At 40.0% G+C, this 19,135-nt stretch overlaps 1 protein-coding gene across 1 annotated transcript in view; it reads left to right on the top strand.

Annotated features, from left to right (window-relative positions):
• The first annotated feature begins 7,123 nt into the window (after positions 1-7,123).
• CUL2 (cullin 2) overlaps positions 7,124-19,135 on the top strand; it is a 68,967-nt gene continuing 56,955 nt past the window's right edge. The window contains exons 1-2 of the mRNA XM_055427949.2: positions 7,124-7,448; positions 7,853-8,028. The gene's annotated coding sequence lies outside the window, so the exon portion shown is untranslated. The remainder of the gene's footprint in view (positions 7,449-7,852; positions 8,029-19,135) is intronic.

Raw genomic sequence — 19,135 nt, 5'->3', positions numbered from 1 at the left:
CAGTATCCTGGCCTTGAGAGTTCCATGGACTGTATATAGTCCATGGATTGCAAAGAGTCGGACATGACTAAGTGACTTTCACTTTCACTTTTCATGGATATTTACTTTCTACTTTGGGTTATCATCTTTGACTCGTTATTTTTTACATTGTTCTAGTTCTGACTCATGGAAGCTTTTTCAGTTGGCTTCTGTGTCCTTTGACCTACTCCTATCAACCTGGATGTTTTTATTTTTGAGCACTTCTTTACTTTCTCACACTACAAGATGTTCCAGACTCATCTTGTTTATTTCCTGCCCTGGCCCTGCAGTTAGATGTTTCTCCAAAGAGGAGCCTTGCACTTTTATAAGCATAAAACAGCTCCTTAATCAGCTACTCCAAACATGAAAACAGTTCTTCAATCTGTTTTTCTTTTTTAGATTACGAGAAACAAAAGATGGAAAAGTGTTTTAATAAATGATGTAACTATGAAATGCAAAAATCCAGTAAAGGTTTAAGAAAAGGTGATTCCATTTTAGTATATAGATTATAAAAAGGAGATAAAATTATTTGAAATCATAAGTCCTAGAAAAATCAGGGCTCTTTGGGTTTCACATCTATACAGAATGCTTAGAAGCACAGAAAACGATTCTGGTTGGGCTCCTTGAATGGTGGGTATTATTTGTAGATTATGAAATGAAAAGAGAAAACTATGTACACTCACAAGTGGAAAATGAATAGAAATAGATATACTTGGTTTACTGAGTTATATAATGATATTTTAATATATTCTATTTAAAATGTTTTTCATTAATTTACTTTAAATATAAATTTATAAATTACTGTGCCTGTCTGAGAATTACTTAAATATTCTCATAAAGACCAAAACCAGAAGATTCAGAAGTAAAATTAGCTGGCTACAAAGTGGCAAATCTATAATATGTTCAGAATTGTGTAAACATATTTAATCATATTCACAGAAAAATCTTGAGGAATATTTATTAACCTAAACATGGTTATCTATTTCTATAATATTGGTCTTTTTAAAAAAATTTGTTTGCTTTTTTTTAAAAAACAAAAAAACATTTATTACTTTTGAAATTGGAAAAAAATAAAGGAATTCAATAAACAAAGCCAAAACACATTTTTAAGTAATATATGTAGCTTTTTGCTAAGAAGTAAAACAAGAAGAGGACTCAGAGATGAACTAGAGTTTAAGGTTTGATTTGAAGGTAAAGACCAAATATTGCTTAAAGCAGTGGCTTGAAGGGTTGATTAGAAAGGATTACTTTGTTTTTATGGAAGGAAGAAGTAATCTCAATTTAATATGAAGGCTATAACTTTATGAAAGTGAAAGAGGAGAGTGAAAAAGTTGGCTTAAAGCTCAACATTCAGAAAACTAAGATCGTGGCATCTGGTTTCATCACTTCATGGGAGATAGATGGGGAAACAGTGGAAACGGTGTCAGACTTTATTTTTTGGGGCTCCAAAATCACTGCAGATGGTGATTGCAGCCATAAAATTAAAAGACGTTTACTCCTTGGAAGGAAAGTTATGACCAACCTAGATAGCATATTAAAAAGCAGAGACATTACTTTTCCAACAAAGGTCCGTCTAGTCAAGGCTATGGTTTTTCCCGTGGTCATGTGTGGATGTGAGAGTTGGACTGTGAAGAAAGCTGATCACCGAAGAATTGATGCTTTTGAATTGTGGTGTTGGAGAAGACTCTTGAGAGTCCCTTGGACTGCAAGGACATCCAACCAGTCCATTCTAAAGGAGATCAGTCCTGGGTGTTCATTGGAAGGACTGATGCTAAAGCTGAAACTCCAATACTTTGGCCACCTGATGTGAAGAGTTGATTCATTGGAAAAGTCTCTGATGCTGGGAGGGACTAGGGGCAGGAGGAGAAGGGGACAACAGAGAATGAGATGGCTGGATGGCATCACCGACTCAATGGACATGAGTTTGAGTGAACTCCGGGAGTTAGTGATGGACAGAGAGGCCTGGAGTGCTGTGATTCATGGGGTCGCAAAGAGTCGGACACGACTGAGCAACTGAACTGAACTGATAAGTTTTCAAAATGTAATTTCCCTATTATAGAGTTTGGGGAAGGTATCAATTCCAGAAATGTCTCTAGAATTTGGAAATAGAAGGGTGATGGGCTTCCCTGGTGGTCCAGTGGTTAAGAATTTGTCTGCCATTGCAGGGGACACAAGTTTGATCCTCAATCTGGAAAGATCCCTTATGCCATGGAGCAACTAACCTTGAGTGCCACCGCTACTGGGTTCAGACTCTCTAGAGTCTGTGCTCTGCAACAAGAGAAGCAACCCCAATGAGAAGCCCATGTACAGGAACAAGAGTAGCTCCAGCTCACCCACTAGAGAAAGCTATGCGCTGCAAGACCCAGCACAGCCAAAAAAAAAATTAATAAAATGAAATATTAAAAATAGAAAAGAAATATGAGTGTTACAGTGATTCAGGTTTGGCACTCTCTGTGCTAATCCACACCTTCAGTTGGAGATTGCAAGGAAGGTGGGGAGAGCAGAGGTGTTTCCTGAGTTCAGGGCAACTGTTATCAAACTTTTTAGTCCCTGGACCAGTTTATACTCTCAAATATTATTGGGTAACTCAAAGAGTTGTTTTTATGTGGGTTATATCTAGCACTAGTTACCATATTAAAATTAAAAAGAGAAGATTTTTAAAATATTAATTTTAAGAAACAAACACATTTTAACAAACTGTCTTTATGAAAAATAATCGTATTTTCTCTGGTGGGCAGAAAATTATATTTTCTCTCCATAAAACTTTAATCAGATTGTCTGTTGATGGGTATGGCTTCAATCTCTCCCAGTTAGTTGTTTGGCCTGAGGTGACCCAGCCCAGAAGAAAAAATCTATGATAGGGTTAATGATGACCTATAAGAGGGCTCATGGTATAGGACACTGCTACTGCCAGAGTCCGTGTCCCCACAGAGAGCTACTGTTGACCCACGCCTCTGCAAGAGACCCTCCAACACTAGCAGGTAGGTCTGGTTCAGTCTCCTGTGGAGTCACTGCTCCCTTGCCCTGGGTCTTGGTATGCACAAGGTTTTGTCTGTGCCCTCCAAGAGTGGAGTCTCTGTTTCCCCAGACCTCTGGAAGTCCTGCAATCAAATCCCACTGGCCTTCAAAGTCAGATTCCCCAGGGATTCCCTGTCCCTTTCCCGGATCCCCAAGTTGGGAAGCCTAATGTGGGGCTCAGAATCTTCCCAACAGTGGGAGAACTTCTCTGGTATTACTGTTCTCCAGATTGTGGGTCGCCCACCCAGTAGGTATGGGGTTGGATTTTATCGTGATGGCCCACTCCTACTGTCTTCTTGTGGCTTCTTCTTTGCTTTTGGATATGGAGTATCTGTTTTTGGTAGGTTCCAGCTTCCTCCCGTTGGTGATTGTTCCACAGCTAGTTGTGATTTCTGTGCTCTCACAGGAGGAGATGCGTGTACATCCTTTTACTCTACCATCTTAAACCAACCTCTCATATTTCCAAAATAAAAAGATTTTGTGAGTTTTTCATTCTTTTAGTGAGAAGGGGTTGCAACTTTGCGACCCCATGAATCACAGCATGCCAGGCCTCCCTGTCCATCACTAACTCCCGGAGTTCACTCAAACTCATGTCCATCGAGTCGGTGATGCCATCCAGCCATCTCATTCTCTGTCATCCCCTTCTCCTCCCGCCCCCAATCCCTCCCAGCATCAGAGTCTTTTCCAGTAAGTCAACTCGTCGCATGAGGTGGCCAAAGTATTGGAGTTTCAGCTTTAGCATCAGTCCTTCCAATGAACACCCAGGATTGATCTCCTTGAGAATGGACTGGTTGGATCTCTTTGCAGTCCAAGGGACTCTCAAGAGTCTTCTCCAGCACCACAGTTCAAAAGCATCAAAAATTCTTCGGTGATCAGCTATCTTCACAGTCCAACTCTCACATCCATACATAACCACGGGAAAAACCATAACCTTAACTAGACGGAACTTTGTTGGCAAAATAATGTCTCTGCTTTTTAATATGCTATCTAGGTTGGTCATAACTTTCCATCCAAGGAGTAAGCGTCTTTTAATTTCATGGCTGCAGTCAGCATCCGCAGTGATTTTGGAGCTCCAAAAAATAGAGTCTGACACTGTTTCCACTGTTTCCCCATCTATTTCCCATGAAGTCATGGGACCAGATGCCATGATCCTTGTTTTCTGAATGTTGAGCTTCAAGCCAACTTTTTCACTCTCCTCTTTCACTTTCATCAAGAGGCTTCGCAAAGAGTTGGACACGACTGAGTGAATGAACTGAACTGAACTGAAGGCATTGCTTTCTGTTTTTGTGTATCTCTTTAATATCTGGCTTAATAAAAGACAGCTAGATTCTCTATGATTGAAGTATAGGAAGAAAATAGAAAGCCTTAGGTGGATAATTCAATTGTCTTTTGGGGTGATTGTGGATATTCTTATCTGATACAGAAAATTTGACAGGTAGATGTTACTTAAGGATTAGTTGCAATGAAAATCTGCAACCATATCAGGTAATCTTTTGTACTCCATGTTTTATGTGTATGTACACACACACACTCCCACACCTATCTATCCTCTGATCTGTCTTTCACTTTGAATCGATATTTTATCAATGGGTGATTTTAAAGTGGCCTGCATCAGTTATTTGGAAAATATTGGTTCACTGTGTCATGTAGATCTCCCATGTATTGAGATAACTTATCATACAATATCAAAAAATCACAGTCATTAATAGCACTACAGTCTTATCAGAAAAGTCTTTAAACTGTCAAGCTCATGGTGGTGATGGAAGACATTTTCACATGTGAAGTACGGTGAAGTCATTCTGGCTTGAACTTTAGGCTAACTGGAATAGCCTGTCTTATGGCTTATCGAAGTTACAATGTATGCCTACTCTAACCCTTAAAAAAGAACTATTTAAAAAATGAAAATGGGGTAATTGTGGTTCAGGCATTCAAAAGGGAGCCAGGCTGCCATTATGGATATAGTTTGACACTTGTTACTCCATCACTGAGACCTTGAATTTTCTGAACTCAAGCACAGCAGTTCTCAAACACAATTATCTGTTAGCAGCTGATGGCTGCAACCTTATGGTCTCAAGGTCTTCCCTTTTAACTATGCAACCATTTTGGATCCCAACCAACCCTTACCTAACAAGCATCCTTACTTTTTGCTATTTCTAATCCTAAGTCCTGACAACTTAGGTTAACTTTGTGGTTTTTGCCCATATAAACCTCCCTCATTTTTGAGCCTGAATCTGTGTCTCTCAGGCTATCATTCTCAGTTAGGCTGGAATAAAACTCTTTTCTATTCCTGTTATAGATTGTTTTTTGATTATCTCAGTTGACGGTATTGACACAAATTTCCCACATTTTCAAATTTCACTTGCAAGGGAAATTTTATCATTGGCAACAAATACTGTCAGTTGTTTTTTTGCTTGAAGTGTTAGGCTCATGTTACTCATTTTGTAGAAATGTCCAAGACAGAGTAATGTTAACATTTCTAACTGTTCTTTCAAGGAAAAATGGCACTCCATGAAAAAATAGTTCAGCTGGCAACTCAGCCACTCAAGTGTTTTTCTTCAAGAGCACGGTCCTGCTGTGGTATTCAGCAAGAGTAGGCATGTGCTTTCCGTTTCTTCCCTCACGTTAGAAGACCTGTACTCAGGGTTGAAATTTATAAAATTAGTACTTTTTACTACTTCATCAAGGATATTCCTGATACAAAACAAGAACAAAGTACCAAACTGGGAGTGTGTGGCAAATATGCAATGACCAACAGGACAGATTTTGTGCCACCCTCTTTATTTTGGCCTTGCCAGGCAGCTTGTGGCATCTTAGTTTCCCCACCAGGAATTGAACCCAGGCCCCGGCAGTAAAAGTGTAGAGGCCTAACCACTGGTTGGCTAAGGAATGTCTCTTGCCACCCTCTTGATTCTGCCTGAGGAGATGTCAGCCAGGTTTTGTGAACCCAGAAAAAAAAAAGAACGTGTCATTAACAAAGAAGATTGTTTTTAACATCGGGACCCCTGAAAAGATCTCAGATTTCCAGAGGTCTGAGGGCCATACTGTGAGAATTGCTGGATTAAAAGAAAGAGACCATGTGAGAAAACAGGTCATATAGTGGGAGTGATTTTAACATATGATAGCTTTCTTAAAATAAGTACTTCAGACTTCAAGTGCTGTGAGAGGCAGATTAGAAGAGGAGAAAGATCGGTGGGATTTACCAGGTCGGGAGACTTTACATGGACCTTGAAGGAACGGAACCCACTCCAGTATTCTTGCCTGGAAAATCCCATGGACAGTAGAGCCTGGCAGGCTACAGTCCATGGGGTCCCAAAGAGTCGGACACGACTGAAGAGACTAAGCCTACATGCGTGCATTGAAGGAATAGTACAGAGTTTTAAGGGTGTTGGATGGGAAAGGCTCAAAACGCACAGAAAAGACAAAACTGACCGCTGAAATCTTTGGATACCAAAGGCTGATAAAAGAATAAAGCCAGGCTTTTGTTTCCTGGGGCGCTGTGCGTACTAGGGAGGAGACGGGTACTGTCTGAACTTTTGTAAACATCACCCTGAGCAATTGTAGGCAAACACCCTTGGATTGACAGGTGCAGGGAGGCGGGGAGTTGGGGTCACAGGCTGTGAAGGGACGGGCCTCTACTGAAAATACATATTTATGTCTCAGAATGTCTACAGATAAAAACCCACTAGAAAAGGAGTATGTCCGAGGAAACTAATTTTGCTAATATCTATCAATCCTTTGAAAAGCCCATAGAAGTAGGTGGCAAGGAGATGGTGGTGTATCAGAATGTTCACGTAGTTCTAAAAGAACTTTAGGGGGAAATCCTGTATTGAAACCACTTTTCTAACACATTGTTATCAGCAGCCCCCAGACTTAGGGGTCCTCAGTCGCCAGCTCAGCGAACCGCGAGCGCTTGTGGGCAGCTGGGGCCGCTCGCAGTGGCTTGGAGCAAGGTTCCCTCGGCCTTCCGCGACCGCGCAAGAGTGGCCCTCGGCCCTCGCCGTACTCGGACTCTACCAACGCCGGCGCAGGGGGGGTTGGTGGTCGCGGAAGAGGAACCCCGAGGGTGTGCCGGAAAAGCAGGGCTTCCGAGGACGGTTGTTTCACGGCTCGCGTGGGTCGCCCGCCCTTCTCTCCTGTCCGCTCCCCACCGCGCCGTTCCATCCGGGAGCTCTCTCGTGCTCCCGCGACGGCAGGTGAGCGCCCCGGCCCCCGGCCCCGGGCCGGCTCCCCCCCCGCTCCGCGGCGGTGGTGGCGGCCGGCGGGGAGGCGCCTGCGCGCAGTAATGGCAGCGCGGTGAGCAGGGACGGAGCTGACAGCCGCCGCCGCCCACCCTCCTCGCCGGGCACCGTCCTGCGCGCCCTCGGACTGTCTCCCTCCCCTGCTCCCTGCCCCGCGTCCCGCCTCTGCAGCAGGTAACCGCTGAAGGCCCGGAGCCAGCTGCGGGCTCCGGGAAACTTCCTCTCCCGGCTAGTGGGTGGCGGGGCTGGGGCGGGGAGAGGAGTTGGGGGCGCGGAGGGGGAGGGGAGGCATAGGGGGAGGCCGAGGACCGGGTGTCCTGAGGGTGACCCCAGCTCCAGGAGCGCCGGCCCCGGAGCCTGGCCGCCCCCGGACTGTATCCCGGGCCTCCAGCCGGCCTTGGCCGCCCCTCCCTCGGCCCCATTTTGCTCCCAGGGAGGGAAGGTGCGAGTGCGTGTTCTCTTTTATTTACGCGCTCACGCGGTTACACAGCTCGGTGTGTTTGCGGTGTGAGGGAGGAGGCGGGGGGCATCAATCTCTTACATCCTTACCACGAGTGTCTTCACTTTTGTTTCCGCAGACAGCGAAGATTGATAGCTCTGAGGAGGAGTGCCCTGCGTGCATGCTAGACCTGTCTCAACCCTTGGGATCTGGTGAAATAAGATCCTTAGACTCTTAAGAGCACTTAGTTACACGCCAGGGAGTCTGGACCATTCCCTACCACCCTGCAAATACGTGCATGTACAGAAAACATTTGTGAGTTGCAGACTGTTTTGTCATTAAATCCTCTCCTTTCCCTAGGGAGTACTAATACCTAGTTGTAAGGGGTGGAACCTTGGAAGTTTACATTTTGATAATAAGATTAAAGACTATTAACATTTACTACAGACTTTGGCTTTACAGTGTAAGCATCTTTGAACTAGACCAGTCCCAAATCTGTACATAGTAAGATAGGGGAAATAATCACTTAGTTCTGACTTACCACCGTCTACATAATAGGCATTTAAGAACACTCAGAAGACTGCTCCCTCCTCTTTACCGTCTCATGTTTCTTTCCAAGGCAGACAATCGAACAGATTGTTTATATTTTGCCTCTTTTGCCCAAATACGGTGTTGAAGACCCTTCCGAAAGAGTCAGAAATGAAATAGCAGATGTACACGGTGTTCTCAGTTACTCTTCCCTACCCCAGATACTGTTTATAAGTTGGAAGGACATCTTAGGTGGTATGTGAAAAATACTCTTTCTTTGTCTGAATGCTCACATGCGTCTGAAATACTTCACTCTCCAGCCTCTGGTGATTTTTAAGTGTTTTCTGTGGGAAGGTAGTTTATTCATGTTTTTTTATCTTCACCAGTGTGTCACTAGATGGAATGTTGTAGGCCTTCTTCAAAGTCCGTTTTCCCTCGTCTATCAGTTCACTATTTATTAAGCACCTGGTTTGTATGACAAGCATTACCTGAGGCTTTAGGGAAACAGCCATAAAGAGGACATGTGAAATTTCTGCTTTCCTGGAGCTTCAGTTCTGGGAGGTAAGGGAAAGTCAGAAAGTGAGAAATAGGAAATGTTTCAGCCAATCGTAAGTGATATAAAAGAAGTAAAATAGGGAGTCGTGGTAGTGACTAGGAGAGACTGCTTCAGATGCTGTGGTCAGGAAAGACGTGTCTGAGGAGACTTTTGACCTGATATCTGAAAAGTGGGAAGGATATGGCCTCTGGAAGTCTGAGGGAACAGCTAATGGATATGCCTAAAAGTAGTTTCAAGCTTAGGTTCAGCAAACTGAAAGCAACTCACTGAAGTTGGGCTGAGACACTCGTGAGAAAGAAGAGGTTAGGTGGTAGCCGTGGGTCAGGTCATGTGAGGTCTGTTATCCAGAGGAGTTTGTTTGGCTTTTATTCTTAAAGAACATTGAAAAGCTCTTCCCTTTTGGCGAAGCTGGGAGTGATATGGTCTGGTTTACAATCTGACTGTGAAGGAGATTGGATAAGAGGAAAGAAGCAGGGCTACCAGTGAGAAGGCTGGGGCAGATCTGAGTAGTGACCGGTGTCAAGGAAAAAAGCTGCTGAGGTGTATTTTGGAGTTGAAAGTAGTGATCTGGCCTGGTTCGGATGGAAACGCAGTTGGCTGGGGTAGGGGTGACTCCTGGGTTTGAGGCTTCACCTGGAATGTGGTGGTGATGCCATGAATTGAGATGGGGAAGTGAGGGAAGGAGGTTGTTGTATGTTGTATTCATGATGTCATGAATTGAGATGGGGAAGTGAGGGAAGGAGGTTGTTGTATGGGTTGTTGGATGGGACATTTGAAGTAGGACCTATTCAGTATTCATGTAGAGATGAGAAGCAGGCGGTTGGATACCCAAGTCTGGAATTCAGTGGAGAGATTAGGGAGGCATTCATTCATTCAACAAGTATTTTTTAAGCACCAGCTATGGACTAGGCAGTGGGGATACATCATAGTGAAAAAAGAGACAAAAATCTCTGCCTTCATAGGATTTAACTTTTAGTCAGAGAAAGATTTGGGGAGTCATCTGACTTTATCTGTTGGTTATTATAATTATGTTAATTTTTTAAAGAATTTTTTAAAAAACTGTTTTGCTTCTTGTTACAATTATCTTTAGATACAAACTATATTCACGTGATTCAGAATTTGAAATGTTTGATGGAGTATAGAATGAGAGTCTCTATTTCTTGTCCCAGCATATTTGAGGCCACATATTTTGGCGGTCTCTCTACACATCTTTCTAAAGATATATTTTGTGCACATGTAGACAAATGTGTGTAGGTTTCTTCTTCCCACTTGGCAAAAATGGTAGCATACTTGCTTTGATTTGACACCTTGTATTTTTAAGAGTATTAAATAGCATTTAAAAAGTATGCATTTAAATAGCATTTAAAACAGTGTGAGACCATCTGAAATAAGAATATACGAAAGAAGAGGAGGCAGTCCTGGGGCACCGCAGCATTTTCTGATTTGGTCCCTGTCTTCTGTGAGTTTAGGACCTGCAGATATGGAATTTAAAGAGCTGTTTTGTTGAGGCTTTTTTTTTTTTTAACAAAAGTTTGCACTGTTTCTTGTGTGTTCACCTTTCTTATCTGCCTGTTTTCTTTATGTGCTAGAAAAATGTTTGATTATGATCGAAAACAGCATTTCCGTGAATGTACTGTCAGTTGAATTCAAGTAAGTTGATAAAAAGACCAGCATTGAATCTTAACATTTTGAGGAAGTTTAGCTAATGTTAAAGCTTGGAAAAAGAAGCAGAAATTTGGAATGTTTTCATGAGGCAAAAGTTATTGCTACTTGCGATGTATGACCGAATTCTCTCAGTAATCAGTTAATAATCAGACTATCTGTTCAGAGGCGTCTGGCCCTTTGCCTGGGTTTGAATCTTAACAGTCAAGTTTCTGTTGTGTTGCAGATGTTAGAATAATTCTTATGTTACCATCTTTAGGAATACAGACTGTCCCCAATTTACAATGATTTGCCTTAACAATTTTTCGGCTTTATGGTGGTACAAAACCAATATGCATTCAGCAGACCCTATTTTGAATTTTGATCTTTTCTTGGTCTAGCAATACGGAGTATGATAGTCTTGTGATGCTGATCAGTGGCAGCGAGCCTCAGCTCCCAGAAAGCCAAGCAGTCATGAGAGGGAACAACCAGTACACTTAACAATCATCCTGCACATGGACGACCGTTTTGTTTTTCATCAGTGTAGTAATCACAGAATTACATGAGATAGTCAACTGCTGCTGCTGCTGCTAAGTCGCTTCAGTCGTGTCCAACTCTGTGCGACCCCATAGACGGCAGCCCACCAGGCTCCCCCGTCCCTGGGATTCTCCAGGCAAGAACACTGGAGTGGGTTGCCATTTCCTTCTCCAATGCATGAAAGTGAAAAGTGAAAGTGAAGTCGCTCAGTCGTGTCTGACTCTTAGCGACCCCATGGACTGTAGCCCACCAGGCTCCTCCATCCATGGGATTTTCCAGCCAAGAGTACTGGAGTGGGTTGCCATTGCCTTCTCTGGAGATAGTCAACATGTTATTGCAAAGTAGGCTTTCTGTTAGATGATTTGCCCAACCGTGGGCTCATGTAGGCATCCTGAGCACTTTTAAGATAGGCTAGACTAAGGTATGATGTTCGGTAGGTGAAGTGTGTTAAATACATCTCGACTTGATGATATTTGTAACTTTTGATGGATTTGGGGAGACATAACCTGATCTTAAGTTGAAGAAGATCTATATAAGATTAAGACTATGTTACCACTTTGTATTTGGGAAGGACTGTTGGAGATACTGGAACAAGGTCATGATATTAGCATCTGCTGCAATGTTTGGGGTGCAGTTAATGTTAACTTCCCTGTTGATTGACCCAGAGGAGGGGAGATGGAATATTTTCTGTAAGTTGCTTAAGCTTAACTTTTTTTTGAAGAATTGAAAAATTCAGACTCATTGTGTTCCCTACTGAATTTAATACTATTTTTTATATTGGTTGACATTTTGATTTTCACTTAGCTGTCTTTAGCCAGACACTTTCTATGTAAATTGATCTACCTCTTTGGTTTGTTTGTTTTGAGATTGTTCTGGATTTATGAACTGTTTTGTTCAGTTTGATTTTATTTATGTTATTGTTACCTCCCTTTTTTCTTTTTCATCTGAGATAAGTAAGCATTTAGTTTCTAGGTTGGAGAAATATCTTAAAAAATACTTAGTTTTTCTTTTTGACGCATTAGTAATTATTGATACTATGAAATATGTGTGTTTAGTGTATTAAGCTTACTTAAACTCTGTAAATGTAGATGTTAATGTTCTATTTGAAGATTTTAGTTATCCAGAGAATTTTTACTTATATACTTTAACAGTGTAAATGTTATTGTTGTTATTTAATCATTGAATTATAACCTGACGAATAATTCTGACACATACACAGTCAGGTTAGTAGTTTATCATCTTTGTTTCTCTTATCAGCTGTAAGCTTCTTAAAGGCAAAATCTTGAATACCTGGTAGAGGTCTGAGTATTGTGAATACTTAATAAATCTACTAACTCAATGACTTAAGTGTTGTTCTAACGTAGGTTGCTTTTCAAATAATGAAATGTCAGATTTACCGTGTGTAAATATTTCTTGAATTTCTCAGTTTTGCTTTACTTCAGTTGATGGAAAGTACAGGAGACTTAATTTTTTAAAAAATTTTATTTTTGTTTCTTTTTTGTTGATTTGGCTGCACCATGTAGCAAGTGGGATTTTAGTTCCCCAACCAGGGATCAAACACATGGCCCCTGCAGCAGAAGTGCTGAGTCTCAGGCAAGCAGTGGACTGCCAGGGAAGTCCCCTAAATTTAAATGTTGAAATAATTTCAGACTCTACAGAGAAGTTGCACAAACGGTACAGAAAGCTCAGTTACACCTTTCCCCGGATTTCCATAATGCTGATGGCTTGCATAGCAAGGGCACAGTGATCAAAACGAGGGAAATCAACATTGGCGCCATGCTGTTAATTAAACTACAGACCTTTATGTGAATCCCACTAGTTTTTCCTGTAATGTCCTTTACTTTTTCAAGATTCAGTTCAGGATCAGACACAGCGTTTAGCATCTGTCTCCCTAGTCTCTTCTAATCTGTGATGATCTTTTCTTCTCTTCCATCATCTTCATACTTTCAGTGAATGGTCAGTTTACTTTGTAGAATGACTCAATTTGGGTTTCTCTGATGGTTTCTCATAGTTAGATTGAGGTGGTACATTTTTGGCAGGCATACTGAAGAAGTGATGCCATATTGCAGCATGCCATATTGCAGGATACAGGATGTCAGTATATCGTGTTAGAGGTGATGGTAGCTCTCGTTAGGGTCATGTCTGTTAAATTTCTCTGCATGTAGAAGTTATTATTTTTTCTCTTTGTAATTACTGAATACCTTGGGGGAGATTCTTTGAAACTATACAGAAATCCTGTTCTCAAATTTTTGTCCTTTCATTTCAGTGTTCTTTGGTAGTTCTTGCTTATAACAGTAATTACAGCAGTGTTCACCTGATGGCAATTTTATATTTTTCTCATTTCCTTCTACACTTATTAATTGGAATTCTTCTATAAGGGAAAACTGTCCCTTCTCCATATTTGTATCCATGTTGAGTCAGTGGTTTATAATTAGTGGTTTATAATATAGTGGTACTCTATGGTTTATAATTTAATTTTATCTTTATTTAATCACTCAGATTGTTCTGCTGTGGCTTTCAAGTTTGCTCTTTGTCTTTTTAACATCCTCCAACCTCTTTAAGAAAGCGCTTTCTGTTTTCTGACATCTTAACATGTCCAGACTCGTTATATTGTCCCTGCTGCAGCCCTGGAACCAATCACCTCTCCAGTGAGCTCTGGTTCCTTCTCTTGGAGAATGGTTTTTAGAAACCAAGATCTAGATGTTATGTGTGCTGATTGCCACTGGGTGTCATTGCTCCTAGGCCCTCTCAGTGAGTAGAGCTAGAAATACATGTATGAATACTAATCCACGCATATACAACATCTGTTTATTTCTGTACCTTTTCATCTCTCTGTGTGTGTTAAAAACCATACTGATAACTCTCAGTCCAGTCAAACACTATAGCATTTACACTTGCTGTCCCCTTTTATTTATAACTGCTGTTTTCTGATAGAGATAGAGCATACTTTTCCATAATAATGGTTTGAAGTTACCAAAATGGTTCCAAGCTTTTTAGATATATGTGACTTAATTTAGCTCTCAGAATAGGATAACAAATATTGCAAGTCATTGGGTTGTTAAAAAGGATAACTAGAGTATAATTCGAGTAATCCTTTGTAATATTTGGATAGATGGTCAGGACTAGAAAGAAAATTCAGTCTTAATGTTTATTTGTGAAAAGGCTTATTGGTCACAGCTTTGTCTAACCTGTACGCCAAAGTGGGTGGGCTTGCCTACTCATGAGAAACTCAGATTAATTCAAGTTCTCTAACTCATCATTGAAACATATGTAAGAATTTTTTTAAGGCTAGTTGGAGTCTTAAATTCCTGCCTGGCTTATTAAAATTGGAAAAAAGTGAGAAAGTAAGTGAAAAAGACATAAAACTTCATTGAGATAGGAGCCATAGAAAGAAATACTGTCTGTAGACATGTGGGAGAGTCTCAAGGTCTTTAATTCTGGTCAAGTTGACTTTAGTTTGGAAGCAGATTCTTCTAAAATTTCTTTTTGTATTATAAATGTATTCCATACTTCCTATTGTCCCCCCTTCCTAAGGTTTTCTTCCTGCACTGTACTGTACATTTTGCCAATTGGAGTCACAGACCACTGTGTTTCTCTTGACTTTTTTTCTCCAGTGTCTGCCTTTTTTAAAAAAATACACTACTAGAAATTCTTTTTATTTTTAATTTAAAAATTATTTATTTGGCTGCACCAGATCTTAGTTGCGGCATGTGTAATCTCTAGTTGTTGCCTGTGAACTGTTAGTTACAGCATATGGGATCTAGTTCCCTGACCAGGAATTGAGCCTGGACCCCCTGCATTGGGAGCATGGACTCTTAGCCACTGGACTACCAGGGAGGTCCCCTAGAAATTCTTCAGTAAGCAAGTCACATGATGAAAATGACATTTGTGGTGTGGAGCTGTGTGTGTCAAGCCTTATTGCAACAGTAAACCTTATACCCTGAGCCTGCAGCTAACAAAGATACCTCTTGGCTATAATTCATGGGTCACACATTCAGTGCAGTAAGATGAAAGTGTTTAGATGCATACTTGGAGCTTATTTTCATGTGAAATCATGATAACTTTTGGTCAGTGTATACCAGAGACTGTCTTAGAAATGGAAAATATTGCAGAATTAATAACGTTCTTTGATTAGGTATTAAATATTTTCCTTATTTTGTGTATTTAGACTATAAGCTGCTTGATAAGCCCCCTGGATGTCATTTAAAAAACTTACTAGGGTATATTGACTTACCTGAAATTTATTTAGGCCCCAGTATTCTTTTGATAATTTTTGGAATGCCAGTGTTTTTTGCTGGGAATGATCAGTACTGAAATAAAAACTTAAATTTGATAGGTTTTTTGTTTTATTTATTTTTAATTTTTTTTTACTAAAAAAAGACGACATTAAGTGTTTAGCCATTTACATTGTTGATAATTATGCTTTTAGAAGGCAACTGAAATGTTTATCAGTAGTTATGCTGTAGTCATACTGATCAGTATGTTGAACATGGTTCTACATTTTGCTGAAATAGTTTGTGCTTCAAATGAAATATTTAATTATGTACCAGCATCAGTTCTGTTCTTAAAATGAATGTTTTGAGATGCTGTTACTGCTTTACCTGCTGAAGTGTAATTATCCAAATAACTTCTTTGTATGAAAAATGTCTAAGTGAAAAACAGTATCACTCCAATTTAAAATACATCTGATATTGGCAAAATTATATCTTTTGTATTTCTGCTATTGCTGGCAACTTTGTTTTCTTTAAAACATTGTTGGGGTGGGGATTTTGTCAGGCTGTGTTAGCACTTCATAACACATTGTCAGGCTGTGTTAACACTTTGGGACGGTACCATGTTGTTTCAGAGCTCTTTCAACATCTGTACCTCAAAGTTAAGATTCTCGGGAGAAAGGAAGGGTTAGTGTATTCGCGCATAATCAGTTGCTCAGTCATGTCCAACTCTTCTGTGAGTCCGTGGACCCACCAGCCTTCTCTTTCCATGGGATTCTCCAGGCAAGATTACTGGAGTGGGTTGCTGTTTCCTCCTCCAGGGGATCTCTTTTAGTGTTCTGGGGAGTGAGGTAGGTGTGTGAAGAGAAAAACTTAAAAGGAAAAGAGATTTTAGAACTTTGCTATCAGAAATCTAGATAACTTATCAATTTGATTTTTGTCTTTAGCTTGGGTTACCTAGCTATTCTCCTAGAACTAGTAACTGATTATAAAATGTTTATTGTCAGAATACTAGTCAAGTATCTGTCCTGAGTCTCTGACAATCAGTGATTTGATCTATGTTTTTGTATTTTTGACTTTTTCAGCAACCATACAATACGTAGCCTAATGAGGATCTCTGCTTTCACTTGGCACAGTGCTTTTGAGAATCATCTGTTGTCCGCATATCAGTGATTTGTCCCACTTTAATACTGAATAGTATACTGTTGTGTGAATTCACCACATTTTGTTTTCCATCCACTAGTTGATGGGACATTTGGGTTTGTGCATTTTGGTAGTTACTAATGAAGGTGCTCTAAAAATTTGTGTTTAGGTTTTCCTGTAAATGTGTTAGTGTTAGTCGCTCAGTCGTGTCCGACTCTTTGCGACCCCATGGACTGTAGCCCACCAGGCTCCTCTGTCCATGGGGATTCTCCAGGCAAGAATACTGGAGTGGGTTGTAAATGTATGTCTTCATTTTTCCTGTGTAAATACTCAGAAATGGAATTGCTGGATCCCATGGAAAGTATGCTGCTGCTGCTGCTAAGTCACTTCAGTCGTGTCCGACTCGGTGTGATCCCATAGACGGAAGCCCACCAGGCTCCCCCGTCCCTGGGATTCTCCAGGCAAGAACACTGGAGTGGGTTGCCATTTCCTTCTCCACATGGAAAGTATATGCTGAACTTTAATAGAAACTGTCTAAGTGGTTATTAGGCAGCTTGTCACTGTTTAGTATGTTAGCTGTGGGCTTGTCCTATATGACCTTTATTATGTTGAGGTACATTCCCTCTATGCCCACTTTGTTGAGAGTTTTTGTCATAAATGAATGTTGAATTTTGACAGATGCTTTTTCTGCATCTGTTGAGATCATCATGTGATTTTCATTCTTCATTTTATTAATGTCATTGGTTGATCTGTGGATGTTGAACGTTGTATCCCTGGAATATATCACAGTTGATCATGGTGTATCAATCCTTTTAATGTGTTGTTGAATTTGGCTTGCTAAATTTTTTTTTTTGCAGATTTTTGCATCTGTGTTTATCAGGAATATTGGCGTGTAGCTTTCTTTTCTTTTTGGTGTGTGTGTGTTTTATTTTGATACCCATTTTGTTTATTTATTTATTTTAAACTTTTTATTTTGTATTGAGGTATAGCTGATAACAAATGTAAAAGTTTCAGGTGAACAGCGAAGGGACTCAGCCATACATACATATGTATCTAGATTTTCTTCTCTTGTGGTGTCCTTTGGTAATCATGGTAATGCTGGCCTTGTAACATGGGTTTGGAAGTACCCTTCTTTATTTCTCGGAGAGAACCCTCCTGAGCCCTTTGTCCTGTGTCTGTATAGACAGGCTGTTTGTAAACTCTGTCGGCTTCTGTCCTGAAGAGCTCCTGTTCCTCTCTTCTGTGTTAGACCCTCTGTTTCTGGGACCCCGAGTCTGTCTTGGTTTGTTTATTTCCTCCTGATCGAAGATATCTTCCAGTAGATTCCTGAGTAAAATGATTTCATGTCAATTATTTGATACCACTCTGGATAGAGAATTCTAGGTGATTAGTCATTTTCCCCTGAGTATTTTGAAGACGTTGCTTTATATTATCTTCCAGCATCCAGTGTTGCAATTGCAAATCTAGATACAATTTATAGTCTGTTGTGACTTTTTTCTTTTCTGAAAAATTACGAACTCCTTTCTTTATCCTCAGTGGTTTAGTATGCCAAAAAGTGGTGCCTTGTTATTTTTAAAATCAAATATTCTGGGTTCTCAGTACGCCCTTCTAAGTTGGAAAACTAAGGTTCATTAGTTCTGCAGTATTTTTTCTTTGATAATTATCTCTCATTCTGATTTTCTAGAATGCATATTAATTGAATGTTAGATCTTTTAGACTAATAATACTTTTTAAAAAAACTTTCTGATTCTCATTTCTTTTATGTGCTCCCCACTCTTCCTCATATTTATGGAACTGTTAATGATGATGATGGTAAAGACTTTTTTTTAAACCCTTTTACTTTGAAAAATTGCAAACATATACAGAGAATGAATAGTTTAATAATGCCTAATGTACTTGTCACTCATTCTCAACAATTATCAATCAGTTGATAAAGAAGATGTTTAAATTTGAGGTAGGTCTCAGACAGCATTTATTACATTCATAAGTATTTTGGGATGTGTCTTAGATAAGAACTCTCATTTTTAAAGCTCTCATAATTGTTATAAAAATTATTTTTGAGGTCATGAAATGGCCCTTCAGTGTTTTCAGAGTTCCAGGGTTATCATAAATATAAATTTTAAAAAAGAGCGTAAATCTAGATCCAAATAGGAACAATCATACTATGGTAGATTAAATGTGCCTTTTCAGTCTATTTTAGTTTAATTTCTCCTCCATAAATGTCTCTCACTCTCATTTTCTTTTCTCTATCTTATGTGCGTGTATAATTTATTGAAGAAATCTGATTATCCAGTAGTTGCCTGTAGTCTGGATTTTGCTGACTTGCAGGTTGATGGTTAGTAATGTTTGTATATATAATATGTATCGCATAGGAAGAATTGTGAGGATAATGATACATTGTAATTTTCTTATTAATAAGTATCTGTAGCAATTGTAACTTAAGTTGTGTAAACAGTATCTTTAGAAGAAAATTTTGTTGATGTCAATGTGAAAAGAACTTACTAATCCATTTAAAAATATTTTAATTCAAAAATACTGATATTAAACTAGGTACTTTAATTTTGGAGGACTCATCACATATCATATCAAACATAATAGAATGAATCCAAGTACAGCCAAGCAGTGAAATGCTATTTGCCTAGTCACTCAGTCGTGTCTGACTCTTTGCGACCCCATGGACTGTAGCCCGTGAGGCTCCTCAGTCCATGGGATTCTCCAGGCAAAGAATGCTGGAGTGGGTTGTCATTTCCTTCTCCAAGAAATGCTATTAGGATTAAAGAAATCCTTATGTATTAATATGGAATGC

The sequence above is a fragment of the Moschus berezovskii genome, chromosome 15 (assembly GCF_049115385.1).
Source record: "Moschus berezovskii isolate FMDL1 chromosome 15, NW_MosBer_1.0, whole genome shotgun sequence".
In the NCBI taxonomy this organism is placed as follows: Eukaryota; Metazoa; Chordata; class Mammalia; order Artiodactyla; family Moschidae; genus Moschus; species Moschus berezovskii.
The sequence above is the reverse complement of the archived record's forward strand: the minus strand, read 5'-3'. Positions and strand labels throughout refer to the sequence as shown.